Source organism: Pseudoliparis swirei, chromosome 21, assembly GCF_029220125.1.
Source record: "Pseudoliparis swirei isolate HS2019 ecotype Mariana Trench chromosome 21, NWPU_hadal_v1, whole genome shotgun sequence".
In the NCBI taxonomy this organism is placed as follows: domain Eukaryota; kingdom Metazoa; phylum Chordata; class Actinopteri; order Perciformes; family Liparidae; genus Pseudoliparis; species Pseudoliparis swirei.
Window position 1 is genome coordinate 2,340,930 of NC_079408.1, and position 16,783 is coordinate 2,357,712.

The window sequence follows — 16,783 nt, forward strand, 5'->3', positions numbered from 1 at the left end:
TATGTAAACAGAGCTAGTTTCACAGATACAACCCGCCGACATAAAACGGGAAACACGTGAACAATATACAGCTTTCTTACGTGTATCGCGGAGGTTTGGGGACACGAGGGAGCTTCTGATCTCGTCTGTACATGGGACAGCCCGAGAGCTCAACTGATAGCTACTATAGCTAGCATGAGCAGCTAGCGATCTTGTCTTATAAAGTAGTACCATCTGAATAACGGAGAAACGGTTTTTGCTACAGTTGCAACCCACGTGTGTTTAGAGTAAAAACACATATAATGAACTAAGTCATATTTAATAAAGTAAACCTACCTTGGAGAAGAAGTTCATGAGTTAGACAGATCCACACGGCTTGGGGAATCAGATCCAGATCTCGAACCACTGCATGGGACTTTACCTTACATCTCGCGAGATTCGTGGACACATGGCGAGATCTCAGGCAAATCCCGCGAGAAGTTATACACACACACGGGAGTGTGTGTAGCCGCGCACCCAGCACCATTCAAACATAGGGGGCGGTAGTGAGTAGAAATTCTACACACACATTACACACACTTTTCCAGTTTTTGTTACTTTATGGGACTTTAGTTAAAAAGCAACAGGAGTATCAGGGGAGGCTTCTGAGCCCATATACATCAAAAACGGTGTGGGGCCCTGATTTTAGGGCCCCACGAGGTAGGTGGGCCCCATACCGCTGGTGTGCTCCCTGTTTCGGGGCCCTACAACGTAATAAATGCAAGTACACACACACACACACACACACACACACACACACACACACACATCCAGATTCAAATACATGCTCTTTTTTTTACACAGTATTTGTAGACCACACTCTAGTTCACGGTCCAGACACACAACAGGGAGAATATCAGAGAGTTTGGAATCGAAAACCTTTTGTCAAAAGTGAGTCTATTTTTAATTTAATTCCATACTTTTGTGTCAAGTTACGTACATATAGTAACCTAAGTTGAATAATGCTGATTAATATGAGTTATTTTGTATGTCTTTGTGATTGTTTTGCGTCTGTTTTTGTTATTTTGTGTCTCTTTGTGGTCATTTTGTGTCGTTTGTAGCCGTTGTGTAAACCTTTTTGGGTCATTTTCTGTCTTTTCTCTGTCAATTAGTTTATCTTTTACGATTCGTTGTCATCATTTTGCAGCTATCTTTAGTAATATTGCAAAGCTTTTTAACTGTTTTGCATCTATTCAAATTCATTTTGTGTCTCATCATTTGTGTTATTTAAATAAATTGCCATTGTGTGAATCGGCTCTCTGAACATTTAGGCCTCTGGACTTGTGCCCAGTACCTCTGGTCAGAACTACACATCCACAGATGTACCTGACTTGCTCATGATGTATTGTCAAATACAAGCAGTCTGGCTGTCAGATAAAAAACTATACTCTCGCGGAAAATAATACATATTAAAAATGTTACCTGAAATGTATTAACAATAAGTTGTGACTGTAACTGACAAGTTAGAAATATTCTTTCCTTTAGATATCAGTTCATACTGAACTGAAAGTGTATTTCATATTTTTTCTAATGGAACTTTATATGATGATCGCAAATATTGACATTGTATTTAAATATATGTTCAGACACTTGTTACACTTTGTAAAGTCAAAGGAAAGGTCATGGGTCAGGGTTGAAAAGTTATTCTCATTTACATGAGTGTCTATGAGTTGATTTAAATTGTTAAAAGAGGGTCAGGGTTAGAGATTCTAAAATGCTCAGTCATTATCTACATCAGTTCACTATTTCTACTTGTTTTTTGCTCTCTCATCTTTCTCTCGTGTTCTCTCTATCACTGCCCCTTACCCACAGTCATGTCTGTAAACTCCTCTTCCTCCTCTTCTCTTCCTTCCAACTCTTCCACCATCAACATCTTTGATTTCATGAAGAAATGCTCTGACACCAAAGATGGCATCTTCAACATCACCGCTTTCACCGTCACCCTCATCCTCCTGGTCCTCCCTCCCTGCGTCTACGTCATCTACCTGGGTTTCCAGCGATGGAGGCAGCAGCGCTCCGGCACGACGATGAGCCACTCCGACGTCTTCACCTTCCACATGGTCGCCATGGAGCTGGTTAATATCGTAGGGTCCATTGTAAACTGTTGTGGCGTCCTCACTCGTCTCCCCAAAATGATGACAGTGGGCATATGCCTTTTATCCATCAACATATCTGGACAGCAGTTCTATCACAGTCTCTCCTGTGTGGAGCGCTACCTGGCTGTCGTTCACCCCGTCACCTACCTGGGCCTGAAGAAGGGGAAGGGGATCAGAATCAGAAACATCTCCATCGGATGTGTTTGGCTGCTTGTCTTTGTAAACATAGGTCTCATTTTTATTCAGGACAAGAATTTCATCCGCATCTTCTTTTATTGTACCACAGCCTTTATCTCCATTGTTATCTGTTTCTGCAGCCTTTCTGTTCTCTATGTTCTGATTCGTCCAGGGCCAGGGGCAGGGGGGGAGGGCAGACCACGGGTTGACCAATTAAAGATGAGAGCGTTCTACACCATCATGGCCATACTGGGAGCGCTGTCCATCAGAGTTGTGGCCACTGTAGTTATCTATCCTATATTTAACTCACCACAGCTGTTTTTTTTTGAAAAGTGTAGAGTGTGGTTGTCGATTAACTGGTTTAATGTCCCCAGCAGTCTGGTGTTGCCTCTGCTCTTTATACACAGGGCAGGAAAACTAATGTGTTGCAAGAACAGCAACCAATCAGGACAAGGATCAGATTAGATTAATACAATAGATTGGATCTCTTCGTGGTTGTAGTGACGGATTTCTCTCCTCGGCCACTCAGCTGGGTGCGGGAGGCGATCCGCTTTTAATAAGAGATTCCATGCTGTTTATGTCATTGGGTGAGATTCCCGTTTAATTCCGGTTTTAGTGTGATCACCCCATCACCCTTGCATCATTACCCGTGTCAGTTGCACCTGTGCCCCATGTATCAATTACCTGCCACACTGCTCCACACTGCCCCCCGTGGTCAACCTGAGATAGACACAACACTCAAAGATATAATACAGACTCGACTAATGGCTCCTACAGTGGTCATTGTGTGTCTCTTTGTAATTGTCTTGGTCCTTTTGGATCCATTTATTTCCATGATTGCTTTGGCTTTTTTTGTGTGTGTGTTTGTCGTTGTTTTGTCTCTGTAGACAAGTTGTCTTTTTTTCTCCTGTTTTGGTACATTTCTCAATCCAGACCAGCAAATTTAACAATATCAACTAAACAGTCAAAGAAATTAACAAATTGCGGTAAAGAATATACATTCCTCAAAATGTATTATCAAAAAACTGGACTACGGTCCGGTTCATAGCCTGTTTAGGTCTTAAAATAACAAGAGACACACAGAGAGAGACGTGTCTTTGATTTGACTAAGCTCAGGTTTTTAGTTACAGCTCATTTGAATCTTGTCAAACATCCAATTGATGAAAGATGAGGTGACTACGCACATTTCTTAAATACAGAATTGAATGATGAAACACACAATGAACATCTTTTTTATATATTCATCTTTGTCCCGTGAAATGTATCTTCAAGTTATACGCATAAGACAAACTATTTTAAATATATTTTTCTAGACATGCAGGAGCATACATTTCTTCAATTTATCTAAAAATGTTAAAAAAAACACCAACGTTCTTTGTCATCAGTCTTAAATCAAGCTTAATGATGTATTTATTATTATGGTGTGTTTGCTTTCATGTTTTTGGTGCTTTGTTGCGATAAAAGTTCAATATGAAAAATGTACAATCTAAACATGATCTGATTATAGTTTGTATATTCACTGATGGATGGATAGATACCTTCCTGAAAACAATATGTGTTTTTAAATGACAGAATGAATGTAATCAATAAAAACTCTGAAATGGGTTGATGTGCATTCTTTGTTTCTGAACTACGATTTATGAATAACAGCGGGTGTTGAGGTGTCTTTGAGCAAATAAGTGGCGTGGTGCCATTCTGCATCTGTGAAGGACGTAGAATGCAAATCTAAAGCCATTCACATGAATGAGCAATGCTGACTGGTTATAATACATGCAAAACACACACACACAAAGATGTGGATACACTAAAACACTCAAAGCACTCAATAAACTGAGTTTGCGTCACAGTTTCTGAAGTTTTTTTGATAATGTTGGAGATAATCAAAAGTTATCAAGTGGGTATGAAAAACTAACAAAAAGCTGCACGTGCTTTGGAAAGGTCATTGTATTACGTTTGCAGTGGTGGCGCTGCCTTGCAGCTTGATGCCCCAACTAGAGCAACGGTGCTCAAAATGGCACATATTTCAGTTTTAATCACAATTCTTCTGCAAGTTTTTTTCATCACACCTGTTATGTGTCAGGTTCAAGGCGTCTGTGTCTGTGTTCACCCCCGTTCCCTTCAGGGGTCAATCAGGGGATTGGTTGAACCCTGTGGGGGCCAGTCATGCTGCACCTGGGTTCCTTAGAATTCAAGCATGGGGCCACATTTAGAAGGAACCTGAAGAGTTCACTGGTCAGTTGTTGTTCCATCCCATATGTAAACTGTAAACATATAAAAGGTATGTTTAAGATGTACTGAACCATGCTCTTTTTTGAGGAGTGTGTACGACTTTTAAACATTCAGGTGTAGAGATTAAATGTGTTCCTAGTATTAGCATCAAGTCTCCGCCAAACACATTCACAGGACAGACGTCTGAGGACAAAAATGCATGTTTACTTTTGCTGGAATCTATCCCTGTGCATAAAAGTGGAACCATGAATTATTTCTTCAACATCAACCCTAAGGTTCCCAGTGAATAGACTTATTGTCAACAAAGTTTGGGGTGAGAACAAAATCAATGGTTTCTTAAACTTAAACTCCTGAATGCCGCACTAAGTTGGTTTAAATCCTATTCTTCAGATCGATCTCAGTTTGTATTTGTAAATGATGAAGCCTCGATAACCACCAACGTTAGTAACGGAGTTCCACAAGGTTCTGTGCTGGGGCCACTTTTATTGACCTTATACATGCTTCCTTTGGGCAATATTATCAGAAACACTCCATAAACTTTCATTGTTATGCAGATGATACTCAACTATATCTATCAATGAGCACGGTGGCTCAGTGGTTAGCACTGTCGCCTCACAGCAAGAAGACCCTGGGTTCGAATCCCGGTCGTCCCGGTCGTTCCAGGTCCTTTCTATGTGGAGTTTGCATGTTCTCCTCGTGTCTGCGTGGGTTTCCTCTGGGTACTCTGGTTACCCCCACCATCATAAAGACATGCACCGCAGCCTCACCCCGGTTCGTATGGATGTGAATGAATGTTGGTGGTGGTCGGAGGGGCCGTAGGCGCTGATTGGCTGCCACGCTTCCGTCAGTCTGCCCCAGGGCAGCTGTGGCTACTGATGTAGCTCACCACCACCGGGATGACTGTGTGTGTGTGACTACTGGACTCTGTAAAGCGACTTCGGGTGCCTTGAGAAGCGTTATATAAAATAAACGATTATTATTATTATTATTATTATCAAGCCAGAGGAGTCCAACCAGCTCGCTAAACTTCAAGCATGTCGCAAAGACATAAAAACATGGATGACCTGCAACTTCTTGATGTTAAACTCAGACAAAACCGAAGTAATTTTACCCTGAGCACCTCAGAGATCAATTATCTGGTGATGTGGTTTCTGTAGATGGCATTGCTCTAGCATCAACACCACTGTAAAGAATCTCTGTTATCTTTGATCGGGACTTGTCCTTTAATGAGAAATAAAATGAACTTTTTTTAATTTGAGCAAATGGCTGCAATAAAATAAAGAGAGAACATTTTAAAGGGGTCTGAATACTTTCCATACTCACTGTATATTATGGGACACTTCAAATGCAGTTATCATTGGTACAATAATTTTGACCAAAGTTAAAGTAATTCAAAATCAGATCTTGGACATTTATAAAGAAGAAACAGAGAAACAATATACGTTCCTAAAACAAATACATTAGAACATAGGTCTTGAAGCTACAAAATTACTTGCTAAGAAAATCTGCTATTTTACATCTGTAAAGGAGGTCAAATGCAAAGTAAAGTAATTCAAAGTGTATGTAAATGTTGATATTTCAGCAAAAGCAACATTTTAGAATAACTCTTTACTGAGTTTAACTTACACTCAAGCTTTTTTTGTATCTTAAAATCTCTTTCAATCAGGAGGTTGACGGTTGAATCCCTGTCCTAGTCAATGTATCCATGAGCAAGACACCTAACCCCCAATGACTGTGTAGCTGCGTCCACGGTGTATGAATGTAACATGATTGTAAGAAGACTAAATAACATGTAAAGTTACACATAGTGAAACTGTTTCAGAGTTAACGCAACTCTGGTCAGAGTTATAATTCTACACAGAGAAGTGTAGAAATAACACTACAAGTATTTCTATGTAAATAACACTTGTACTGTTATTAACATGTGATACTCAGATTAGTGTTAATCAAAATTAACACTTCTCAGTGTATTGTACAGTAAAATAATAACTCTTATCAGAGTTGCGTTAACTCTAAAATATTAACACTACAACTTTAACACTCAAAAGATAAGGGACCATATGTTCAAGTGTTAAAATGTACTCTTTAAGTGTTACATTGACTCTGCCAATGTTACTGAACAGGAGCATGTCATCCTTCAATTCATATGAACATGTAAAAAAACATCAAACCCAGATATTGTTTGCTATCCCCATATGTCATGTGTTAATCTTAATAATGTTATGTATTCCGTTTGTTAGATTGCGTCCATGCTTTTGGCGCTCTATTGGCTGAAAAGGTCAAACACGAGAGTTGAATAAATGTAATCAATAATATCTCTGAAATGTGTTTGTGTGCAGTCTGTGTTTCTTTGATTTATAAATAACGGCCAGCGTTGAAGTGTGTTTGAGCTGAGAAGTTTTGTGCTGCTATTCTGTGTCGGAGGGAAAATGTGCGACGTCGTTTCCCTCTCCTGAAATGTTGAGAGGATTAACCTGATTCGGTGGGGTCATGGGAAAAGGTCACGGACAATGACTTGGGGTTATGGTCCTGGACAGGCCAAACCCAATCGATTATGTGGAGGGGGTTTAACCTGAAAGGAGCCTTTGGGGTCTTCAACTGGATTAGCTCTATCTGAGTGGGAGCAGATGGTTTTGGGGAATTTGGGGTCTCTAGGATGTGTATAAGAAGGAGGCGATTGAACCAGGATGGCAGCATTCATCCTGCGTTCTCACTCCAGTGTTGTGCTCCACTCAGCTGGGTGTTTTCATGACTTCTTTGTTTGGTTGACTTACTTATTTGCTTGTTTGTACCTGGCTCACACTGGATCATTTGTGAACTTGTTACTATATAATAAAGTGTAATAAGACCACCGTGCTTAAAGTACTTTTGATTTCTCACAAGGTAACGGAACATTAATTCCACCACAAATTGGCGACGAGGATGGGATATCAGATGCAAATGACTCTGGCTGAAATTAAATTAAGTTTGACATGTACTAAGACAAACACAGCATCTATTCGATTAGAAATAGGTATACAGAGCAAACCTTAGGCAAATACATTCAAATTCACACATATGTCTTGGACGTGGCATAATTATACTCAACCTCTAATTACGATTAGACCTAGGAATAGAGATTGCACCAACACAACACCAACGATTCCAGTCCATCCTATTACCAAGGTTAGCCGCTGTATTCATTTCTACACATTAGGGGGATTTTCCATGGGATAAAGTGAGAATGATACTGTTAGTTATATTAGTGAAACTAGAGTGGTTATTACCTGAACAAGCATATCTAGTGTGTGGGAACATCGCCTACAGCTGTGTTCCAGAAATAAGAGACCTCCATAAAATGTTGTTCATGGGGAAATGCTACCTAGCCTATCTTATAGCTTTGATTAGACAAACTGACTCCAAGGAACTCGTTCCATTAACGTACGTCAGAAACGAGCTATTTCCCTCGGTTCAAGGATATTAAGGGTGATATTACCAGCATACGGCACCTGTGTAATAAGTGTAATAAGTCCTACGTGCTTGAAGTACTTTTGATTTCTCACAAGGTAACAAGTTTGTATGGTGTGTTTTTTTAGCCATTGTGTGCCTGCAGTTTTGCCCATTTTTATAGTAGTTTTGCATTTTTGTTGTTGTTTTATGTCTGTGTAGTCAAGTTCTGTATTCTTCTTAATGTTTTGATACTTCTTGTAGTCATTTTGCATATCACTGTTCATGCTGTCTCTTTCTCATCATTTTGTCTTTTTGTAATCATTTTATTTTCTCCTTGTTGGTACGCGTCTCAAAATGACTTGCTAAGAAAATCTGCTATTCTACATCTGTACAGGAGGTCAAATGCAAAAGTAAAGCAATTCAAAGTGAATTAGCAATGCAGACTGGTCATAATACATGCAAAACACACACACACAGATTCAAATATATGGTTCTTTTTTACACGGTATTCATAGACAATACACTAGTTCACAGTCCAGACACACAAACGGGGAGAATATCAGAACGCTTGGAATCTAAAACCTTTTGTCAAAGTGAGTGTATTATTTATTTAAAGCCCCACTATGTAGTTTTTCCCTTTTAGCGCCCCCTTCAGGTTTTTAGGTATTTAACGTTTACTTCAGTGTCGTAAATACCCAGTTACGATAGATGCAGCCTCGCATACACTTGTATTGAGTTGGGATCATGTGTTGTCCTGTATTATAATATTATTATTATTATTATTATTTGTACGTGTCACGGGTTATAAAAGGTGACGAGGGGGAGGTGACGCAAGTTTTTTTTAGTTTGGAGCGCGCTGACAGGCGGCGGACTCAGAACGGCAGCAATCCGGCGACTGTTTCTATTTTGGATTCATACCAACGGGCGGGATCATTAATAGAAGACTGCGCAGGAACACTGTGAACTGGCCCAGCACCTACCGGACTAGGGTGAAGTAGCGCGGGGATTGAACGCGGCGCCTCGCCATGTTTCCACCTGGTCGGTCAGCTGTTTGCCGGCTTTTTTTTCGGGGGGGGGTGCGCGTGCAGTCATTTACTTTTGTTTTGGGGGACTGCAAATGTGGAGTACGTGTGATCGAATACAATATTGTTGACAACACCAAAAAGCTACATAAAAAAGCGACCCTTATACTGGAGCTGCGAGCGTGGAGTGGCACTTTATGACATTGCGTAATCACTGCCAGAAAGCAGGTCGAAGTACATCCGCCGGATGTACCGGGCGGCTCCAGAATCTTACATAGCGGAGTTATTTCCCCACAGACCCCCGATGGCAATAGCGGAGACGCAAATCGTCATATTAAAAGTCATTGTAGCGGCACAATTTTTTTCAAGCTGTTATTTTAAGGTACAAATGTTACATAGTGTTGCTTTAACTCTATACTTTTGTGTCAACTCGCGTACATAAAGTGACATATGATAAATAATCCTGATTACCAAACACTGTTCAGTAGGTATTTATTTTATGTGTTTTTTAGTTTAAAAAAATGCTTCTTCATTTCTATTCTGAAACTTATGAAGACTACATTCATCATATAATATTGTTGTTAAACGGGTCATGTTAAAGAAAAAGGTTACTCAGATTTATCATAGGTTAAGATGTTTGTGTTTGGGGTTATTAATCTCTGTTCTGTTATATTATGCTTTCATGTTTTCTTTCCCATTCTTTTAGAAATAAACCTAATTTATCTTAAAGTAGGACACATATATAACATGCACAGATTAAGAGACAAGAGGCCTTTTTTTGGATCATTTTGCAATTTATATTAGTTATTTTGTATTTCTTTGTGATGGTTTTGGATCTGTTTTTGTTATTTTGTGTCTCTTTGTGTTCATTTTGTGTCATTTGTAGCCATTGTGTAAATCTTTTTGGGTCGTCTGCTGTCTTTTTTATGCCAATTTCTAACAAAATATCAGATTCAGCAAAATTATATATGATGATCGCAAATATTGACATTGTGTTTAAAGATATGTTCAGACACAGGTTGCACTTAGGAAAGGTCATGGGTCAGGGTTGAAAAGTTATTCTCATTGACATGAGTGTCTATGAGTTGATTTGAATATAAACAAACATGATTCTCCTGTTGAAACATGTAATTTTTAATATTTTAACATAACCTTCTAAACATCAGCATAATAGCATCATTGTTGGGTACCTGTTAGCATGCTAGCTTCACCATTAAGTCTCAAAGAGATTAAAAAAGTCATTATCTGCATAATTTCATTATTTCTACTTATTTTTTGCTCTCCCATCTCTCTCTTATTCCCCCTGTCTCTTGCCCACAGTCATGTCAGTGAACTCCTCCTCTTCCTCTTCACTTCCTTCCAACTCTTTCTACATTAAGATCCATGATTTAATCCTGAAATGCTACAACACCACAGCCGGCATCTTCAGCCTCACCGCCCTGACCATCATCATCATGCTTATCATCCTCCCTCCCTGCGTCTACGTCATCTACCTGGGTTTCCAGCGATGGAGGCAGCAGCGCTCCGGCATGACGACGAGCCACTCCGACGTCTTCACCTTCCACATGGTCGCCATGGAGCTGATGAATATCGTAGGGACCATAACATTATGTTGTGGCGTCGCCACTCGTCTCCCTGTTGTGTTGATGGTGGGTATGTACCTTTTGGGCATCAACATATTTGGACAGCAGTTCTGTCACACCCTGACCTGCGTGGAGCGCTACCTGGCTGTCGTTCACCCCGTCACCTACCTGGGCCTGAAGAAGGGGAAGGGGATCAGAATCAGAAACATCTCCTTCGGATGTGTTTGGCTGCTTGTCTTTGCAGACATGCTTGTCCTTTCGGGAGGGGATGTCAATGTCATCCGCATCTTCTCTTATTGTACCTCAGCCTTCAAATTTATGGTCATCTGTTTCTGCAGTCTTTCTGTTCTCTATGTTCTGATTCGTCCAGGGCCGGGAGCAGGAGGGGAGGGCAGAAATCGTTGTGTTATTTGTGCCTTTTTTATGGTGGTTAAGCATCTCTTTGTAGTTATTTTCTATCTTTGTATTCAAGTTGTACATTTTTGTGGTTTCGCTACTTGTAGTCATTTTGCATTTCACTGTTGCGCCGATTTTGTTTTTTAGTTGTGATTTAGTGTCTCTACGCAGGTGTTGTATTTCTCCTGTTTGTACATATCCCAATAAAAACAAGCAACATTCACAATATCAACCAAATAGTCAGCAAAATTAACAAATTGTGGTAAATAATAGCAAAATGTATTATCAAAAGACTGGACTAAGGTCTGGTTTAGTCTTTTAGGTCTTAATATAACAAGTGACACACGTAGACAGACGGGTGTTTGATTTGAATCGGCAGCGGTTTTTAGTTACAGCTCATTTGAATAACATCCACTTGGTGAAAGATGAGGTGAATAATCAGAAACACTTATAATGATGAAATACATATAATGTATGTCTGTTTTACTGCACTGTATGTAAACTATTATATTCATCTCTGTCAAACATTTCAAGTTATATTCATTTCTTGTATATATTATAAAATAAATGAATTAGTTAATTAATTAAATTTGTCCAGCCATGCAGGACCTGGACGTTCTTTGTCATCAGCATCAGTCTTAAATCAATCATATTATTTTTTTTGTATTTTGGTTGGTTTGCTTTCATGTTTTTTGTGCTTTGTTGGCAGAAAAGTATATAAAAATATGAAAAATGTATAATGAAAAAAAAAAATCTGATGTTAATTTTCACTGATAAATGGATCGATACCTTCCTTCTATAATATATGTTTTTAAACGACATAATAAATGTAATAAATAAAATTCTGTGTTTCTGAATAACTGCCAGTGTTGAGGTGTCTTTGGGCAAAGAAGAGGTGTGGTGCAATTCTGCATCTGTGAAGGAGGTAGAATGCAAATCTAAAGTAATTCAAAGTGAATGAGCAATGCTGACTGGTTATAATACATGCAAAACACACACACACACACACACACATGCAAATATGTTCAGACTTCACACTCAAACACTCAGAAAGTATACTAAACTGAGTTTGCGTCAGACTCGCAATACCTTTTTGCTAGTCTTAGATAATTAAATGTGATCAAGCTGCACTTGTTTTGCGTAGCCCCCTTGTGGTAGAACTGAGTAAAGCTGAACAGGAAGAGGAGATACAAGATCACACCAGAAGTTAGATGTTTTTTTTCTGCAAGGAGTGATGCTGGAAATTATACTTTGCAAACAGTCCATGTCACGAGACAACATGCATCAACATAAAACATTTGAAGTGGATCTGATAAATTCCCTTCTTCAGGGAGGTAATTGGAGACGGACGGCACGGCGACGGGCCACGAGGAACTGGAGCCGGACGGGATGGCGACGGGACACGGGGAACTGGAGCCGGACGGGATGGCGACGGGACACGGGGAACTGGAGCCGGACGGAATGGCGACGGGACACGAGACTGGTAGGGACGGAGACGGGGAATTGCGTATATTTATTAATGTCTAGTGCTGAGGTGTCTTCAAGCCGGTGTGATGCTATTCTGCATCTGTGAATGATATCAATGCAAATATAAAGCTATTCAAATATAATGAGCAATGGTTACTGGTTATATCATATGTAAAACACACCCACACACACACACATATTCAAATGTATACTGTTTTTACACATTATTAATAGACTACACACCAGTTCACAGTCCAGACACACGACAGGCAGAAGATCACAAAGTTTGGAATCCAAAGTCAGAGTGAGTTTACTTTATTGTAATGTTTTTGTTAGCTCACGTACCTAAAGGGGATATATTAAACTAATGCTGATTACAAACTGTGCACTTTGCACAGAACCTTTTTAGTACGGAAACAATTTTATTTGTATGTTTTTATAAATGCTGCTTAATTACTATTCTTAAATAATATTGTTGTTAAATGTCAAAAGGGTTATGTGAAAGAAGGTTAGACAGACATTATGTCAGATGAATCTGAACATGTCTGTGCTCTGATATCACGCTTTCATGTTTTTATGAATAAACCTACTTTATCCTACGAAATCTACCCATGGACAGAGTAAGAGACAAGGGGCACCTGTTTATGTAAATGTTGCATCTAATATTAGTATTTTTGTATCCTTTTATGATCATTTTATATCACTTTATTGTTATTTTGTTTTTCTTTGTGGTCATATTGGGTCGTTTATAGCTATTGGTTAATCTTTTTTTGTAATTTAGGGTTTCTTCTAGGGTATTTTGAAGAAGTTTTACAACTTTTTGTAATTGTTAAGCATTTACTTGTAATCATGTTGGAGCTATTCTCCGTACTAGTGCAGCACTGTGATCGGTTTGCATCTATTTTAAGTAAATTTGCATCTCTGATTTTTTAAATTGGCCCCCTGACCTCTCGGGGAACCGGGCCTGTGCCCAGTAGGTCTGTTCAGTTCTAAACCATCATTTGACGTACTATTGTCAACTACAGCCTGCAAGAATGTATTCGATTTCTATGGCACCTGGAAAGCTTAACCCTTGTGTTGCCTTAGGGTCATTTTGACCCAAATCAATATTACACCCTCCCCCCGCCTTTGGGTCATTTTGACCCGATTCAATGTTTCACCCTCCTGTTACCTTTATATTTACTAACATATTTTACCCTTTGGGACCAATTTGACGCCAGCAATTAAAACCTCCAGAAAATTATTCGAATTAATATTGTTTTCCAAGTTTAAGTGTGAGGCACTTTATGTTTGTTTGTTGACTACCGAAAGAACACCGACATTAAACATTGAATGGGGTCAAATTAATCCTAAAGCGGGGGGAGGGTGTAATATTGATTCGGGTCAAAATGACCCTAAGGCAACACAAGGGTTAACCCTGAATTAAATTAATACATGAAAATTAAAAGATGTTATTAGAGGAAACATACTGACATGTTGTTGCTGTCTTTGACAAGTTGCATTATTTTCTTTAAATATGTAAACATCAGGAAAATGTGTACTGACACTATATTTAATTTATTTCCCATCAAATTGTCACAATATGGAGAAGAATATCATGATGAATTATGAGAAAATATTCAACTTTTGTTTAATTTCATGGTCAGACAGGTAGCCCGTAATATATCATGGTTTAATCATACTAAACAGTTTAAATAGACTTCAGTGAAAAAAAAGTATGTTGCATTTTCTTTCGTGGAAACAGGGATAGAAAGTTATTCTCAAAGAATGTGAAGAAGGTTAAAATATCTCAACAAATTTGGATGAAAATTTATATGCAATGAAGGTTGAATTGTCATAAATTTGATCTAATTAGCAGCTATTTAGTTAATTTTAGCACGCTAGCATGTAAAACTAGAATGGGCACTCGGTAGAGCGCATACCTTCGCATATCACAAGATTGGGCATTGAATTATGAACATTTTGGCATTAGTTGCATGCCAATTGGACAAAAATGTATCGTGCTATGGTAAAAAAAAGATTTTGACTTTTCCATGACCTTGACCTTGATCTTTGACCCGATTGATCCCAAAATCTAATCAACTGGTCCCCGGATAATAACCAATCATCCCACCAAATTCCATGTGATTCAAGAAGATTTGACCTGTTCATGACCTTTGACCTTGACCTTTGACCCGATCGATCCCAAAATCTCATCAACTGGTCCCCGGATAATAAACAATCATCCCACCAAATTTCATGCGATTCGGTTCAATACTTTTTGAGTTTTGCGAATAACACGCATACAAATAAATAAATAAATAAATACACGGCGATCAAAACATAACCTTCCGGCATTTTCAATGCGCAGGTAACCAGGAACATGGAAACAGACGTTAGTTGTTATGGAGACAACCACGTCACTGGCGTAACACACCGAGAAGAGATATAGTTCTTAAATTATACTCATTCACTTTGGCTCCCTAATCTTAGTAACGTGACACTCCACTGGTTGTTTTTCATGGATTGTTACTGTAAATCCTCAAAGTGAGTCCATGATTTCACTGTTCCAAATATATATTTTTAACCGTCCCATCTTTTCTCTTCTCTCTATCATTATCCCTTGCCCACAGTCATGTCAGTCAACTCTTCCTCCTCCTCTTCTCTTCCTGCCAACTCTTCCTCCATCAGCTATGATTCCCTCCAGGAATGCTACAACACCACAGCCGGCACCTATAGCGCCACCGCTTTCACCGTCACCCTCATCCTCCTGGTCCTCCCTCCATGCGTCTACGTCATCTACCTGGGTTTCCAGCGATGGAGGCAGCAGCGCTCCGGCACGACGATGAGCCACTCCGACGTCTTCACCTTCCACATGGTCGCCATGGAGCTGGTTAATATCATAGGGCGCATTTTATTCTGTTATGGTGCCATCACTCCTCTCCCTGTAGTGTTGGTGGTGGGCATATGCCTTTTATCCATCAATATATCTGGACAGCTGTTCTTTCACAGTCTCTCCTGTGTGGAGCGCTACCTGGCTGTCGTTCACCCCGTCACCTACCTGGGCCTGAAGAATGCAAAGTGGATCAGAATCAGAAACATCTCCATGGCACTCGTTTGGTTGCTGTGCTTTGCAAACATGGGTTTAATATTCGTGGAGGACACTAATGTCTTCAACAACTTATTTTGTTTTACCTCAGCCTTCCACTTTACTGTCATGTCTTTCTGCAGCCTTGCTGTTCTCTATGTTCTGATTCGTCCAGGGCCGGGGGCAGGGGGGGAGGGCAGACCACGGGTTGACCAATCAAAGATGAGAGCGTTCTACACCATCATGGTCATACTGGGAGCGCTGTTGTTGAGGGTTGGGGGGACTGCAGTTTACTCCATCGTTAAAACCTCGCCACATGTGGGGGAGTCTGAAAAGTGTGCTGTGTGGTTGTCAGTAATCTGGTTCACTTTGCCCAGCAGTCTGGTGTTGCCTCTGCTCTTTATACACAGGGCAGGAAAACTAATGTGTTGTAAGAACCGCAACCAATCAGGACACGGATCAGATTAGATATCATTATACTAAATTCATCTTCTGTAGATTGGATCTCTTTGCGGTTTATTTTATTCCAGTTTTTTTTAGTTTATTTGGTCCATTTAGTCTTTGTTGTTGTCTTCCCCTTTTTATAGTAGTCTTGCTTCTCTTTCTAGTTATGTTGTCTCACCTTGAAATTGTCATTATATTTGTGTAGCTCATGTTTGCCTTTAGTCTTTTTGCCCCTTGTGGTTGTTTTGTTTTCTTGTGGTCAACTTCTCTCTGTTGTTTTTTTACCTTTTGAATTTATTGAGCATTTTAGCTAATTCAGGTGAAATGTGATCTCTTTTCTTAGTTTTACTGAGTACACGAGCTTCAGCATTCTGGGTCAACTGGAGGGACCTAAGAGACTTATAGAGCAGCCTGATAATAAGGAGTTGACCTAAGAGACTTATAGAGCAGGCTGATAATAAGGAGTTGACCTAAGAGACTTATAGAGCAGCCTGATAATAAGGAGTTGACTGAAGAGACTTATAGAGCAGCCTGATAATAAGGAGTTGACTGAAGAGACTTATAGAGCAGCCTGATAATAAGGAGTTGACCTAAGAGACTTATAGAGCAGCCTGATAATAAGGAGTTGACTTAAGAGACTTATAGAGCAGCCTGATAATAAGGAGTTGACTATAGAGACTTATAAAGCAGCCTGATAATAAGGAGTTGACCTAAGAGACTTATAGAGCAGCCTGATAATAAGGAGTTGACTTAAGAGACTTATAGAGCAGCCTGATAATAAGGAGTTGACCTAAGAGACTTATAGAGCAGCCTGATAATAAGGAGTTGACTGAAGAGACTTATAGAGCAGCCTGA